Source organism: Grammomys surdaster, unplaced genomic scaffold (assembly GCF_004785775.1).
Source record: "Grammomys surdaster isolate TR1022 unplaced genomic scaffold, NIH_TR_1.0 208, whole genome shotgun sequence".
In the NCBI taxonomy this organism is placed as follows: Eukaryota; Metazoa; Chordata; class Mammalia; order Rodentia; family Muridae; genus Grammomys; species Grammomys surdaster.
Window position 1 is genome coordinate 2304199 of NW_021604653.1, and position 17080 is coordinate 2321278.

Genomic DNA, 17080 nt, shown 5'->3' on the forward strand with positions numbered 1-17080 from the left:
CATCCACAGGACAGGAACTAGACTTCTCATGATGTCAGCATCGGCTCATCCACAGTAAGGGGACTAGGCTTCTTGTACAGGACTCCCAGGCTCTCTCTTTTTTTTTTTCCATTTGAGGGACCCATGTTGCCTTTCCTTGCAGTGTCTCCTTCCTCTTGTCTGACCTCTAACGACTTTCCATCCTCTCCTTGTCTTTACTGATCTTGAAGCTCTGAAGAAGTAATCAGGCACTGTACACCACCGCATCCCCAGGTTGACTTTCTCTATTGCTCTAATCATGACTGGACTACTGCTTTGCACTTTTGATGAGAATACACAAAAGGGAAAGTTCCCTTCTGTTCTGCCTATCAAAGGGAGTGTACTGTTGATATGTTCTATTAGTGGAGATGTTAACTTTTGATTGCTTAATTCAAAGTGTAGGCTGCTGGGCCTTCTGCATTGCAAGGTTTCTGGGTTTCTACCTGCAATTAATAAATAGCTGTCGGGAAATATTTTTCTTTAGATTTTTTGTATTTTTATTTGTGTCTATGTGTGTCTGTGTGTCTGCATGTGTATGTATTCTTGCATGCAAGTGCCTTTAGAGGACAGAAGAAGGATCCTCTAGTGCAAGAACTCTAGAGGTTGTAAGCTAACTAAACTCTGATCTTCTACAAGAACAAGTTCAAGCTCTCTTGTCCGCCTAGCCAAATCTCCAGCTCTAACTCTGTTCACTCAGTTAACTACAGGTCACAGCCACCACCTGGTTGACAAACACTTCAATATGCCACTGAATGTAAGATACATTCTGATTTCATATATGTTTCAAATTGTGGCTTTAATAAAGTATATTATTCATGGAAATAGCTGAGAAAAAATTTTAGTCCAACTTTGTTGGTCTCTTAACAAAATCTACATGTTTTGTGTTGAGTTAGCAGTTTTCTCAGAATTAATGTGGAACATTGCTTTCTCTTTGCTCAACTTCCTTTTGAAGATGTAGGAGTAGAGGTTAAGAAGTGTGCATTGAACCTTCTAGAAGCTCCAACACTTGATGAAAGAAACTTATGAAAGATCCAGATCTTCTGGCTCCTGATGTAGTATATCTGTGACTCTAAACAGTGTTAGGAATTCTTTCTATGTTACTTTCACTGATAAAAACTTTTAACAGGCTGGGCAATGGCTCACTGCATAAGAGCACTTGCTGTGCAGGCTTGAAGACCCAGATCCAGATTCTAGCACCCACATAAAAATGCCTTGAGTTGCTAGACATCTCTGACCAGCATAAGGCACAGACAAGAGGATTACTGGGCTTGTTCATCTCAAGCTGAGCTTAAAGCCATTAAGGACAAGGTTCTGTGAGAAGCCTTGTCTTAAGGAAATAAGGTTTAAAATCATAGAACAGAGCATACTATGTTCTCCTCCGTCTCTTCTACGTGTGCATGTATGATTATGCACACGCATCTTACACAGATGCACACACACACAATTTCAGTATATTATCAAAGCTTTGACTGTCTGCCTTATGAGCAATATGATTGCCCATTCACCTTTCCAGAAACTACAAATGGACGGATGGCCTTTCTGACAGGTCACTACAGAATGTATCACACAGAGAGAACTGATAAAATCAATACTGCTTTCTTACTGAGATACTGTATTATTTAACTTCCATTTTTGCTGTGACCAAACATGACAAAAGCAGCTTACAAAAGGAAAAGTTTATTCTGGCTCACAGTTAAAGGTATACTCAGTCCATCATAACAGGGGAAGGCGTGGTGGCAGGAATATGAGGCAGCTGGTCACATGGCATCCACAGTCAGGAAGCAGAGGCAAGGTACATGCTGGTGTTCAGCTTGTTTCTTCCTTTTTATTCAGTCCAGGACCCAGCCTATAGGATGATGCTGCCCACAGGGTCTTCCTACCATAATTGGTCTAATCTGAATAATCTTTCATTAACACGCCCAGAGGCTTGTCTCTTAATCTTGATCCTAGATCTTGTCAATTGACAATATTAACTATGATAGTGACATAATAATTAAACTTCTAGATTATCTCTTGTGTAGCATAGATTCATTTGAAAATTATGTTCCCTGGAAGAAAATAAAGCATTAATTCTCTTCTTCCCATTGTCAAGAATGGTATTTTTAAAAAAGACTCAGAAAACCATAAATTCATTTAGAAAATAATATCTGAGAAATTCAATTTTTAAGCTCAGAAGGGGAGATAGTTACCACATCAGTTTTTGTGTTGTACTTTAATAGAGTTCATTGCTTCTTGGAAGATAACATCTGAGCTGAGTGTTCTGGATGTAGCATGGTTAAATGAGGATGTTTGGTGTGGGGGCTGGCTCCATTGTGGAGGCATGCAGGGATCCCCAGGTTTTATACCTAACTCCACATAGACAAGGCATGGTGGTGAAAGCCTACAATCCCAGACCTCAGGAGGTAGAGGCAGGAAAATTGGGAGTTCAAGGGTATCCTTGGCTACATAACAAGTTTGGAGATGACACAGTATGCATGAGACTTCATCAAAATACAGAGATGCTACAGGAAGCAAGGCATGCTGAAGCTGTTTCACAGCATTCGTGCTGAAATGGTGTGGTTTCTGGTTTATGATGAGAATGCTAAAAGAAGAATGTGGCAGGAGGTCAAACACTCCTCAGGTGCACTGATGTGTAACTTCCAGTTGAAGAGCCACCCTGGTTTTCCCACAGAACTCGGGCTTTAAATAGAACACTGTGGTAATGTTTGAGCTTCTGCTCATCCTGCACACACTGGGAACAGCCTGCAGGGGTCTGCTGTAGCTTTGTCTGACTTTTCCTTCTCAGCTGTATCTCATTCCTTCTCCTGTGGATTCTGAGCCAATAGCAGGGTTTGATTTTGCTCTGACGAGCAGGCTCTCTGATGAAGTGGTTCAGTAGGAAAGCATTTAAAAATACATCCAGAAGATTGTACCATCCTGTAAAACTAGCCAAGGTCTTTGATAGAATAGCTCTGGAGTAGACACATGAGGACCCTAGAGAGATTTTTTTTTTGAAATGTATCCTGAAGCAAATGCCTCAAACTGTTGGTGGTGTCTCTCACAAAGCTGTAGAAGAAAGGCTTGGTAGAAGCAATATGTGTGATAGGTGAACAGCTTTGGACTGACTGGACTAGACATCTGTAGGACATCATTCCCAGGCCAAATTTTATTCTATCTAATGTGGACTGTTTGTGTCCTTCTATCTACTGAAATCACATCCACTCTTTCTGTTATAGACAGGGCCTGGTTCCTCCTTTAAATATCACGATCTTGGCCTTCAGCATCATGATATTTGGAAAGGAGGCCTCCACAAAGTAAATACTATAGAAATCATAGAAATGACACACTGGTCCAATGGGATTAGTGCCCTATGGAAGACACACACACAGAGGAAAGATTCCGTGAAACACAAAGACAATGTGGCTTGCTTAAGCACAGAAGAGAAAGTCTTTGAGAGGAGATAATTCCCCAGTATCTTGATGCTGAACTTATAGCCTCCTAGTGCAACTAGGGTATACATTTCTGCTGTGTAAGCCACAGATTGTGATGTTGTATGAGGAGAGTCCAAACAAATAAATGCAGCCTGTTTGTGCTAATAAACTTTTCTTGCAAGACACAAAGCCCAGCAATTCACAAATTGTGTATGGTGGGCAGCCTCTGTGATACAGTATCAGAATTGGATAGCTGTGATGGATTTTTATTACCTATGTCTTCTAAGGAAAGTGTGCCAACTCTTTAGATGTGAATAGTCCAGTGAAATAGTAAAGGGGTAAGGAGAGGAAAACACCTATTTATGTTTTATTTCTATGACTGGGATTAAAATTTTCTGACAAAAAAGCAACTTAGGGAGAAAGAATTTATTTTAACACACAGTTCCATGTTATGCTCCATTACTGTGGGGATGTCACAGTGACTTGAGCTTGAGATAGCTGGTCATATCACATCCATAAGCAAGAGCAGAGAGGACTAAACTCATACATGCACACTTGCTCGCTTGCTTACTGGCTCTCTTGTTTGTGCTCAGTTCTATTTTTCTCTACTCTCACACAGTTCAGGAAACTCCTGTCTAAGGAAAGATGTCCCCCGCAGACATGCCACAGGGCAGCCCAGTATAGACAATCCTCCATTAAGATTCTCTTCCCTGGTGATTCTGGGGTGTGTCACATTCATGATTGAAGCTAGCCATCACATCATTTTAGTGGGCAATGGTCAAATGAGCATTGATTCTGTCACCTGCAGAAGTAGTCTGTTCCCCTCACCTGGCCACCTGCATGTTGAGACCTAATGGTGCAGAATAAACATGCCTACTCCACAGTTGAAGTCTCTGAAAGGCATGTTGGGGAGCCTGTCTTCCAACAGACCTATAGGACAAGGCAGTTAGAACAATGGCACAGAAAGAAAATCGGGGTGATAGGGAAGACAGCCTGAAAATAAACAGTGAAAGAAGGAATGGTGTGGCCTTCCCTCTCCAAGGCTGGTGCTCCCTGAGTGAGTCAGGCAGACGTGATCCAATCCCTACCACCAAGCCCAGGCAGGTTGTGTGCATAATGAGTTATTGGAAAGGCTTCTCTTTGGAAGAATTAAAATTTACATTTATAATCTGTGCATGCTTTCTTCCTTCTCAAAGTGGTGATTTGGAAGTTTAGAGCACCTGTAAGGGATCAGCCTGGATGCTTCTGGGAATGTGCAGATTTAAAAAGCGTTGATTCCACACTCCTCTCTGAAAACCACTGTCCTCAACGCTTGCTTCTCTCAAGGCGAAGCCCTAGCATTGATCATACATGGGGAGTACGTGCACCTTCTGGCAAGTCCCTTATAGGGATGTCCAACTTACAGCCCAGAGAATCAGACGGATGGGCACACAGACATTGCAATGATATAATGAGGTTGTCATCTTCAAAATTCACACTAAAGAACTGTGCAATCACGTTATCACACACACATCTATGTCATCTATGTCTATCATATATTTATATCTATATATCCCTGAGAGATGGGGGAGGGAGGGAAAAAGGAAGGAAGGAAGGAAAGAAGGAAGGAAGGAAGGAAGGAAGGAAGGAAGGAAGGAAGGAAGGAAGGAAGGAAGGAAGGAAATACCATATGGTTTTACAATTTTGTCCTTGGATGCAGCCCTTGCTTTCTGGGACTACCTGTGACCTATAACTTGTATTAAACCCACTAGTAAGACTGGTGACATATCTTTGAAGAAGGGAGGCCTGGGGAGAGTGATAGCACCCACCCTGATCAGTTACCTAAAGAGGTTTCTTTCCTATCAGCTTCTAGCCTGGTCAACTTGCAGCAGGCTTCTACACCAAAATGTCAGGCTGCAATCCACAGTTCAACTCAGAGTAATATGGAATCCCAGAGTTGAGACCACTTTCAGGCTGGCTATCTTCCAGCCAGGCTGTTGTAGATGTTTGTTATTCTGTCCACTAAAGCTATGGTGACCCAGCTGTGCTAGAAGCTGGCAAAAAGAGCTGAACTCCAACAAAGAGAAAACATCATCTTTCTTCTTGCCCCCATGTAATCAATAATTCAACCTTGTAAAGCAAGCTTGATGCCTGGGAGAAGGCTTGCTGCAAAGGAGACAGAGGCCATACAGCATCCACCTCAGCTTCTAAAGCTTTCTTTCTCCTGCCTTGTGTGCCATCCCTGGCTTTGCCTTTACTCTCCCTCCATCTGAATGTATAATTTATGCATATGCCAAGCTGTTGGCCAGTACAATTGAGGAGGAGCAGAGAGAAGGACATTGAAACTAGGGGAAAGAAGAGATCATTTGAAATGTCAGATGGGTCTGTCGATGATTATGGAAGTCACTGTGGCATGTGCTATGGGGTGTAAAAGTTATTACTTGTGTATATTGAGGGCATGAACAGACCATACTCTGTAGAAAGATGTTTATAGCAATAATTAAATCAGTAACAGCAAATACCCTCCTTGTGCCAATCACCACTGTATGTATGTGTGCATGTGTGTATGTGTTTATGTATGCACACATGTGGAGGACAAAAGACAGATTTGATATCATTCCTAAGATAGTATCTACTATTTGTTTGTTTGTTTGTTTGTTTGTTTTTGAGGCATGATCTCTCACTGGCTTGAAACTCACTAAGAAAGTTAGACTAACTGGCCAGGGACCTACCTCCCTGCCTCAAAGGATTCCCCTTTCTCTGCTTCCCCAATGCTGGGACTACAGTACAGGCTTGTACTGCCAATGTCCTCAAACTTGCAAGGCAAGCCCTTTACTGACTAGGCTATTTCTCTATCTAGCCCATTGCTGTTGGAGCTGGAGTTACAGGTGGTTATGAGTTACCTGGGTTCAATTCCCCTGGATGAGTAGTAAGCACTCTAAACCACTGAGCTGTCTCTCCCGCCCTTTTCTCTTCACCTCAATATTCTAACTTTTTCAGCATAACTCATGGGGGCCTTGCTTTCAGTAGTCTGATTCCCTGCACCCAGGAATCAAGTGCCACTGCTGTAGTGGATTGAATTCCCTGAGAAATAACGTCAGTGTTTGGCTACTCTCTCCTTCACTCTGTTGCCATGCTCCACCATGCACAGCTTAATAAGGTGGATTAATAGGAATGACTTCCTTGGGGAGATCTGCTTGCAGCAATTGTAAAGTCAACATCCATAGCCGCCCAACTAAATCCAAGAGTCCCCGGAAGGCTAGAAGGACGGACGGCCCCTCTCCAAAGCCTTAAAGAGGATTAAAGTTTTAAATGCATGCCATCTTGGTTGATTTAGCAATAGCAGGTGGTATGTTCAACAAAGCTTCTGGTTTGCAAATCCAACCTGTGAGAAGCTACCAGAAAGTTACAGGACCTATTTCTGTGTGTCTGTGCGATGGAACACTGGAGCGGACCGAGCTAGAGGCAGCTCATCTGTGGTTGATAGACGACTCTTTGTCAGTCATCTCAGCCTGCCAGCACTGGCGAAGTCTGAATCTCACTCTCCAAGATTAGGGCTTTGTGGCTCTTTCTGTGTTGACCATGGCCTGGTGTTCTGTCTTAGATGGAACCTCAGCTGCTGAGACCTCATAAGCCTAAAAAGAAAAGTTCTGGTAGCACTTTATAGAAAAGCAGTCACTCTAGTTGGGACCACTGCACTCACTTCTGGCCTTCCCTCCTCCCTTTGTTTACGCATTCATTAATTCGTGTGTGTGTGTGTGTGTGTGTGTGTGTATTGGTATGTGTTTGTATGTGTGATCGTATGTGTGTATTTTCAGGAATATGTGTGTGCATGCGTATGTGTGTGTGCATAAACCTGTGTGTGATTGTGTGTGTGTGTTTGTACGTGTGATTGTATGTGTGCAGATGTGGAGAAATATGTGTGTGTGCATGTGTATGTATCTGTAAGTCTATGTGTGATTGTGTGAGCATGTACCTGTGTGTGTGTGTGTGTGTGTGTGTGTGTGTGTGTGTGTGTGTGTGAAGAGTAGGCTATACTGGACAGTCAGTGAGCCCCTGGGATCCTCATGGCTATTCCTCTCAAGTATAGAATTACAAGTGTGTACCAGGTACCATGCCTGGCTTTTTAAGGTGGGTTCTGATAACAGAACTCAGATCTCCATATTGATATGACAAGCATTTTGCTTACTGAGCTGTCTCCTCAGGCCCTCATTCATCCATTTGACAAACACCTTAGAAGCAATGGGTGCTGGGCTCTGCTCAAATTACTGGGTCTTCCATTCTGTCAGTAGGTTTGTTGGTAAAATAGGGAAAAATATCATGAAGTGGAGGGGCAAGGAGCACCTCTCAGCTTTCCAAGTCTTTCAAAGTTGTTTGTCTGCTGGTCTTGCCTGTTACTTTCTTCTCCACTAATGGGTAATGGGTGACTGGGTTTCCTGCCCATCTGTACTTGTTGAGAAGAGCCCACTATGGCAATCAACAGCTCAGACTTTATCCACAATGCTGCTAAGGTCACACCAAACCGTCCTGCCCTTCATCAAACCCAAATCCCTGCCACTCAGCTACCCTGTGTCACTGCTGCATGCAGTGAGGCTCCGGCTGCAGAGAAGTGGCTCATGGGATTCATATTTCTCAATTCTGTTCATTTATAACTTACAGATGCAATCTATCAGTGAATATATTCCTTCTGTAAAGCACTCATGTATCAAAAACCGGGCTGGAGAGATAGCTTGGCCAGTAAATCACTTGCTGTGGAAGCACGAGGACCTTAAGGCAGATCCTCAGCATCCTGTAGTCTCATCACTGGGAAGATAGAGACAGATGCTCCTGGGAGCTCACTGGCCAGCCAGGCTTGGCAAATTGGTAAGCTTCAGACTCAGTGAGAAATCCTATCTCGAAAAGTAAAGTGCATAGTGATAGTAGGCACCCAACACACATTCTGGCCCCCACACCTGTGTGCACACATCCACACACATGCACATACATAAACCATTCATATATCATAGAATAATCAAAAGTGTTTATGTATAGTTTCTGGTCATCTTTCTCTGATTTTACTCAGGCATACAAACTCTAACATATCTGTCTACAGACATAGTTAAAGCACGTAATGTGTTGTTTTGTATTTCTCTTATATAAACAGTACACTGAAATGTCATTCTGTAACTTACCCCCTACATTGAGAACATTCCAGATCAGCAAAGGGCATTGTGATTTCCTTAACATCTCATAGGATAAGTGTATCTTTTTCCTATTAAGTCTACAAAGGTGCTTTTGCTTTCTAGTATAAGTGTTCAATATAACTGTTGAAGTTGCATGTTTTAAGTTATTATTGGGCTGGGGCTTTAGCTCCTGGGATGAAGGTGTGCTTAGCATGCACAAAGCCATGGGTTCCATTTCTAATAACACATACATACAATATGTACATAGAATATAGATCCTTCCATGGGCTGGAGAGATGGGTCAGTGGTTACGAATGTATTCTTCTCTTGCAGGGGGCCCAAGTTTAATTCCCAGCACCTATGTGGGGGTGGTATAACTGCCTGTAACTCCAGATCTAGGGGACATGATGGTCTCCAAAGGCACTCTTGTGCACATACCCACACATACAGACACATATATACATAATTAAAAACAAAATTTTGAAAAGCATACAGATCCTTTAGCACTTGCATGGATTTGTACTTCAACCAGACATCCATGAAAGAGCGCCTTCTGGTTTTATTCTCTGCCTTTCCCCCCTCAGGCTCTTACTTGAGCTTAAGAGAACTGGACTAAAGGAAAAACAGCCACAAATCTCCTACCTTGTGATGCCAAACCTTGGGACATCTCCTACTCGTGGCTGCCTTTGTCTCTCTGAGAATGTCCTTATTTCCAGAAGCCTCTAATCGGCTCAGCTAGAAAGAACCAGGTCGATGTAACACTGAGAAAAGAGAAGCTATTTGATTTTTACAAAAAATTGCTCATTGGGGGTGTTATTTTCAAAGGTAATTTCAGAATGGTACTTCAGACTCTTGCTTTTGATTTCAAATGGTTACCAAAAAAATAAGTTCTTTTGTTTTTTACCACTGTGGCTATGCGGCATCTCTCTTCAGCAGCAGCTAATACTGTCTCTTTGCTGTATATTCTTCCAGAGAGATTTTATGCTTGTAAAATGATGTGTATTTATATGTAAGCTCCTGTTCCCACACATAACACAAATACACACCTGTAAGCATGGTAGGCAATATAGCAGAGTGGTTAAGTATATGGTTTGGAAATCGCTTCCTAGGTTCAAATCCCAGTTCTGTCAGGTGTCACCTATGTGGATTGTGGGGATTACTTCATTGATGGCTGTCTCCATTTCCATGTCTGAGAACATTGTGTTGGGGTTGTTACAATGCTTAAATGAGCTACTATTTGTAAAGTGCTTTAAACACATCTGGAATATAGGATGTGCTGGTTGAGTTTTTGTGTCCTCTCAACATAAACTAGAGTCACCTGAAAAGGAGGAATCTCAAGTAAGAAAATACTCCCAACAGATTAGCCTGTAGGCAAGTCTGTGCTCCATTTTCTTGAAGAATGATTGATGTGGGAAGGTCCAACCCACTGTGGATGGTGCCACCCCTAAGCAAGTGGTCCTAGGTCATATGACAAGCCCAGCTGGTCAAACCACAGAGAGCAAGCCAGGAAGCAGCACTCCTCTATGGAGCCTGCTTCAGTTCCTGCCTCCAAGTTTCTGTCTTGAATTTCTGCCTTGGCTTCCTTCAGTAATGGATTGTGATCTGTATACATAAGCCAAATAACCCCTTTCCTCTTTCAAGGTGCTTTTGGTTAGTGTTTTATCATGAACACAGAAATCAAACTAAGACACAGAAAGAAGCAGAAGTTTCTTCATTAAATCTTAAGACAGAGATGAAAAGGAGAGAGCAGGGTAGAGAAGGAACTGTTCAAGATTATATTTCATTTTGTAACATGATAGATCTCAGTCCTCTCACCATTGATAGCCGGGAGAAATCTCACTCTGTAGATAAGTCACAGGCTGCTTGCTTACCGGCTTACTGGTGGCAGTCAGAGCAATTGTCCACCCTGGCTCCTACAACCACCCCTTGATGGATAACCTCAGGTATGGGCAGTTTGCATTTCTGAAGGTGTCAGATAGGCTCCTCAAAATGGAATCGTGGGGTCAAGGAGGGTGTGCACCTGTGGTGTTGATAGCTGCTGCCACCTTGTACTCACGGCATTCACACCTGTCTAACCTCTGAACCCGTGCTGTGAGGAGGGCCTGTTTGCAGGGCCCAGGAAATTGGTGCTAATAAGCCTCATGAACTTTGCTCAAGTGCTAAGCAGGACTTGTACCTTCCCCGAGGTTTTAATTTGCACATGTCTTTATGGTACGGAGGATGAGAATCACAGCTCATGTGCCCAGCCCTTCTTGTCTTGTCTAAGAACTGTCATCCAAGGTGTCCACTTTTAGACAGAGAACTACTTCTCTGTTTCTTAAGAACTGCCAGGACCATTTTATACATTAAATGTATAATTACTTATTCTTTGTAACTATGTCTGGTGTGTGTGTGTGTGTGTGTGTGTGTGTGTGTGTAGTATTTGTTTATACTCATGTGTTTACATGTGTGAATGCAGGTACACATATGTGTATATATAGGGAAGGGGCAGAGGACCATGTCAGCATGTCTGGTGTGTTCCTCAATGGCTCTTTACCTTACGTTTACTTTTTTTGTTTTTATCTGCCTTTTACACAAGGCCTCTCATTGAACATGGAGCTCACTGACTAGGCTAGACCCTACGGCTGTTGGGCTCCAGGGAACTGCCTCTCTCCACTCAGCACCCTCGGTGAGGGATGGAAAACGTATTCTGCTGTAGCGTCTGATTTTATGTGGGTGTGGAGAGCTGAGCCCAGTCCACAGCCTTGTATTGCTATCATGTTATCCACTTCCCAGCCCCCTTTTGTGGCTTTAAACATATTTAAAAATTAAATTTATTTTGTAAATTTTTTTCAACTTATATTTAATTACATCTTTCCCTTCCCCTTCCTCCTTCCACGACCTCCCATAAACCCCTCCTTTCTCTCCTTTAAATTCATCAAATCTGACACTAATTGTTATTGCATATGTATATGCATATGTATATATAAACATACATACACATATACATGTACACATATACATACTCCATTCTGTCCCTATACTGCTACCTGTATGTATACTTTCTGGTCTGACCCTCTGTCACTGGACCACCAATTGGTGTGCTCTCCCTGGGGAAGACCACCTTTGTTCCCAGCTTTCCTCAGTTGCCAATAGTCCTTTGGTAGGGTTGAGGCCTCATGGGCTTTTCTTCTCCAGTTTGATATGGGTGTCATCCTTGTTCAGCTCAGGTTTGGGCAGCCATGTTGGTCAGATGTTATGGATGTAGTTTTTGCTCCTAGCTTTTGCTAGGAGACACAGTATCACAGCAAATTCACCCATCCTCTGGCTCTTACAATCCTTTTGCCTTAGTTGTAGGAGTGTGCTGTAGATGTATCCATTGCAGCTGGGCTCCACAGCTCTGCATTTTGATTGATTGTGGTTTAATGCAGAGGTCTTTAAAAGAGTTCCTTAATGAGTGGTGGAGACTACACTTTCCTGTGGGTATAAGGACAAACGCTTATAGACTGCTGTTAGGGATTGTGGTGGGTTTTAGTAAATTGGGGGCTGGAGATTCCACTCCAATAACCAGATTTCCCTCGCACTGAGTAGTTGGTTAGGTTTTCAGTACCAGTCATAATCTTTCTCTTGGTGAGTGGGTCTTAAGTCCCAGTTAGAGAGCCACTGGTTACCACCAAGGTGTGTATGCCACTACTACACCCTTAGGGTTACCATGTCATGCTGATAGCTGATATGATTCATGGGTATCACAGCTGGGTAGGATTGCTGGTTGCCTCCATCCTTTGGAAATTTGCTTTTTTGGTTTTTTATTTTTGAGACACACATAACACATATGCTCAGAGTTTTAAAAAATATTTTAATTAAAATATTATTACATTTTCTCCTCCCAGTCCTCCCTCATACCCCTGCCATGTTCTTTCCATATAGTCCCTCCCACTCACAACCTAGGCTCCTTTTCAAGTTTTTGGCCTTTGTTTTCAGATTACTATTCACACACACACACACACACACACACACACAAACACACACACATTTAGTATTGCATATATATCCACATGTGGATATATATGCAATTATATATATATATATATATATATATATATATATATATCCAAAGCTGATCACATGATATAGGATAACAAATTGATGGACTTATCCTTGAAGATTAATTCTCCTTCTCTTGGCAGTCATTAGTGCCTAGTAGTTCTTTGTCTTTGGGTGGAGTCCTCTAAGGCTATCCTTTCCCACATTAGCCTCTTGGCATTGCCATTGTTCAGTTCTTGTTTGGGCAGCCATGTTGTTGCCGTATCACAGAGGGAGGTTCCCTGTCTTTTCTTGGAGATAGAATCTCCCAGTAGATTTCTTGGCCCTCTAGCTCTTACAATCTTTCTGATCCTCTTTCGTAGAGGAACCTCCTCTATTCGAGCTGGATACCCCATGATCAATTGTTCTCTCTATTTTGACAGGTTGTGGTTTTCTGAGTGGTCTCTATCTGCTGCAAAGAGAAGCTTCTTTGATGAAGGATGAGAATTACACTTACCTGTGATTATATGAAAAAATATTGAGAATGAAGTTAGGAGTTAGTGCTGTTACAGTAAAGTAACAGAACTAGTTGCCTCTAAGATCCATGACCTCACTCGTTAGCCTTAGGTAGTTGTTGGTTACTGACAAGTATGAATGACACTATTGCATTTAGGAACATCATGCCTTGCTAGTTGTTGTGGTTCACAGAGTTTGCAGCTGAGTAGAACTATTGGTTGCTTTCCTCCTTAGGGAGTTTTCATAGTACCGTCTTTTAGAACAGTGGTTCACAATGTGTGGGTCAAGACCCCTTTAGGGACTGAACAACCCTTTCACAGAGGTTGCCTAAGACTATCTGCATATCAGATTTATGATTCATAACACTAGCAAAATTACAGTTATGGAGAAGCAACCAAAATCATTTTATGGTTAGGATCAGCACAACATGAGGAAATATATGAAGGAGTAGCAGCGTTAGGAAGGTTGAGAACCACTGTTCTACTATAAAAGTTTGTCCTTAGGAAAGAGACTTTCAGGTTAACGCCAGCTAAATCTTCTGAGTCCTGAGTCTGAAGTACATGATCTCTTCAGTAATAAAGGCTCACCTCCAACCTCTCAGAGGCAACCAAGGGTAACAGTAATAGCCTATACTGTTTGGGAAGCCTCTTGGATTTCCTTGACCAACAATTCAACAGAGTTTCCTAATCCCTGGTGCTGACGTTTTTGTTAGATGCTCTATGGCTCTTATGGGAAGAATTTTCAGCTCAAAAGACATAACTTCATTCTCTCTCTCTCTCTCTCTCTCTCTCTCTCTCTCTCTCTCTCTCTCTGTGTGTGTGTGTGTGTGTGTGTGTGCACCCGCGTGCGCATTTGTGTGTGTATTTTGCTAGTTTAACTCCAATGAATTTTATTCCTTTAAGCAGCTGGATTGCTGAATGACAGTATTTTTAAAATTCAAGTTCTGGAATATAGTGTATAAAAGTTAATGTTCTAACAGATGGAATGGATGGAAACTTTAAAGAATTCCTGTGAAGTGAAATAATGCCTCCTACATATGAGCATCTATACAATTCTCCTTGTGTTTCCAGAGCAACTTACCTTTCAGGATGGTAGATCAGTGCTGGAAAATCAATCCTTACAAGCATGCAGTTACAGAAAAAAAAATAACATGAAATTGCATGTTTTAAAGAAAACTGAAGGTACTTCTTTACCTCCCTTTGAGAGTTTCTGGCAGTTTGAATTTTTACTATTTCCACACGCCCAAACTGGCAATTCTCCTGGAGGAGTACAAACCTAAACCATGCTTGCCCAGACACCTGCAGGCAATTACTGGGTAAAGGTCCCTGACTGCTGGTGAGATATGTTATCTCTCTCACCTGCAAAAAGCAAGCATGCAGACTTGAGACCATTGCTTCTGCGTCCAGTGTCATTATTCTACCTTATCCATCCCAAATCAAAGCCATTTGTTGATATAAAAATGATCACACATACCAAAGCTCATTGAATCAACAATCTTTCAAACTCTTCCATGTATATGCTTAGGTGGATATTGAATTAGTTATTATGTTCATTGTTGTGGCCAGATACCTGACACAAAATAACTGAAAGGTTTATTTTGGCTCACAAGTAATAGTGGCCTGCCTGCTTTTTGACACTGTGATATGACATTACCATCCACAAATGTGTTGGGCCACATCCACAGCTATTCTGGGATGCTAGGCTGGTAACAGCTTAAGTTTAAGAAGGATACAGTCCATCATGGGGGAGATAGCAAGAGCATAATGCATCTGCAGTCAAGAAGCAGCATTCAGAGAAGAAATGGGACCAGGCTATCAAACATCATGGCTGATCTCCAATGACCCACTTCCTCCAGCCTCCTCTAGATGCTCTATAACCTTTCTAAACAATGCCACTATCCAGAGAGCAAATGTTTGGACACCTGAGCCTATGGAGGACATTTCTCATTCAAGCTACAGCTGTCACTGTGATATGTTCTTTAGCAGATGACAGGAGAGAGTCTGATGATGAGACCTGGACAAGTTACTAAGCCTGAGGAACTAGCACCCAGGCTCTGGATCTGTGCAGTATAGAAGATTGTGTGACCCTTCATCCTAGTACTTTCAAGCCATTCTAGTTAGCTTGTCATCACTGTATGCTTAAAATGCACAAAATGCTTAAACTAATCAACATAGGAAGAAGAAAGATTTGTTTGGGTTAACAGCTTTGAAAGGGCTCAGTTGTCAAAGTGTAAGTGTTGTGGGCCTGAATATGATCCCCACAACACATGCTTTAAACAAATCCATATATGGTGGTACATGGTTATAGTTTCAGATCCTTTAGGCTCACTGACCACTCATTCCAGTCTAATTGGAAATTTCCAGAATAGTGAGAGACCTTACCTCAAAAATCAAAATGGGTGGTTCTGGCCTCCACATGTACACACACACACACACACACACACTCACTCACACTGAAATAGACACAGGGAAACAGGAGTACCACTGTCTTCTTTAGTAGCATACATGCTGTGACCTGAATCCTCTCCTTGTACCCACCTCCGAGCTCCCCATGCTGGGGACCAAGCTTTTCTACACAGGCCTTTCAAGGGCACAGTATGTCTAAATTTAGAAATGGAACTAAATGAGCTGGCATACGGTAGCCACCTGTCTAGTGTCTGACATCCAGGAAGGCCCTGACAGCGCTGTTACAATTGCTACTCCTTTGAGACAGGGCCTTATGCAGTCTAGGTAGAGTCAAACTCACACTCTAGTGGAAGATGAACTGAACTCCTGATCCCCATGCCTCTACCTCCCAAATGCTAAGGTTACAAGTGTGTACTACTACAACCAATTTATGCAGTGCTGTGTGGAACCTAGGGCCTCATGCCTGCTATGCAAGTATCAACTGTGGTACGTCCCTAGTCTTGTTATCATTGTTACTATTGCTTAACTATAGTTAACTCTCAGCTTTAAAAAACTAATAACATGACCATCAGGGATTCCCTACTTCGACAGCCCTCTGCGACTGGACAAGATACCCTCATGCCTTAAGTCGAGTGAGTTCTGTGGTCTTTACAGAATGTTTCTTTGTATGTGTAGGTAAGTAAACATGTACTCGCAGGTGCATTTGTGTGTTGTGTGCAGATGTGTGGGGAAGCCAGGGGTCAGTAATAGATATCTTCCTTAACTACTTCTCCATATTAGTCTTGGAGTTGGGGTCTCTCTCTCTGAACCTGCATTGTTAGGCCATCTGGACACTCAGCTGCAGGGATCCCCTCTGCCTTCCCATGTAGAGCCTGGGAAGAGCTAGGCATGTTAGTATACCTGGGGTTTTCTCTTATGAGGTCTGGGGATCTTAACTCAGGGTCTCATGCCTGCATGGCAAGCTCTTTGCCCACTGAGCCATCACCCAGACCCTCAGGAAACATTCTATTGTCACAGCGCCTGTCATCAAGAACCAGCTCTTTGATTCAACTTGTACTGGAGTCAAAACTGCTTCCCGGAGAATGGAGCTTTCCCTGAGAACTGGGCTTTCCCAGAGAACAGGGCTTTTCGGGAGAACAGGCTGTCCTGAGCATGCTGTCAGTGCCTGCCAGTGTCTCTCTACTTGACCTTTAAACCCCTAAAAGCAAGGTCCCTACAATAGACACTGGAATTACTCCCTTCAGGATTTGTTTTTGGGATTTAATAAACTCTTGGTTAGTAGCCATCTCTCTATGGCCACGTATTAGGTGATTAGGTGATAACAAAGATAATATCTGAATATGTGGTCTGTGCTGCTGGCATGAGATGGTTTGAGCAATAACCAAGGAAAGAAAAATTTCGTTGTCTAGTATAAAGTAGGAGCTGATTTTAAAATAGACATTGTGGCTGGAGGCATGACTCCATCAGTAATGTGCTTGCCATGCAGACACGAGGACCTGACTTTGATCCTTACAACCCATACAAAAAAATGCTGAGTGTAGGGGCAGGAGATGTGGTTACAAAGATGCAAAGGACTTGAGTTTAGCTC

The 17080-nt window shown here is 42.5% G+C and overlaps 1 protein-coding gene across 2 annotated transcripts in view; it reads left to right on the forward strand.

Annotated features, from left to right (window-relative positions):
* Lypd1 (LY6/PLAUR domain containing 1) overlaps positions 1 to 17080 on the forward strand; it is a 40997-nt gene that overhangs the window by 21811 nt on the left and 2106 nt on the right. The gene's annotated exons all lie outside the window — the stretch shown is intronic.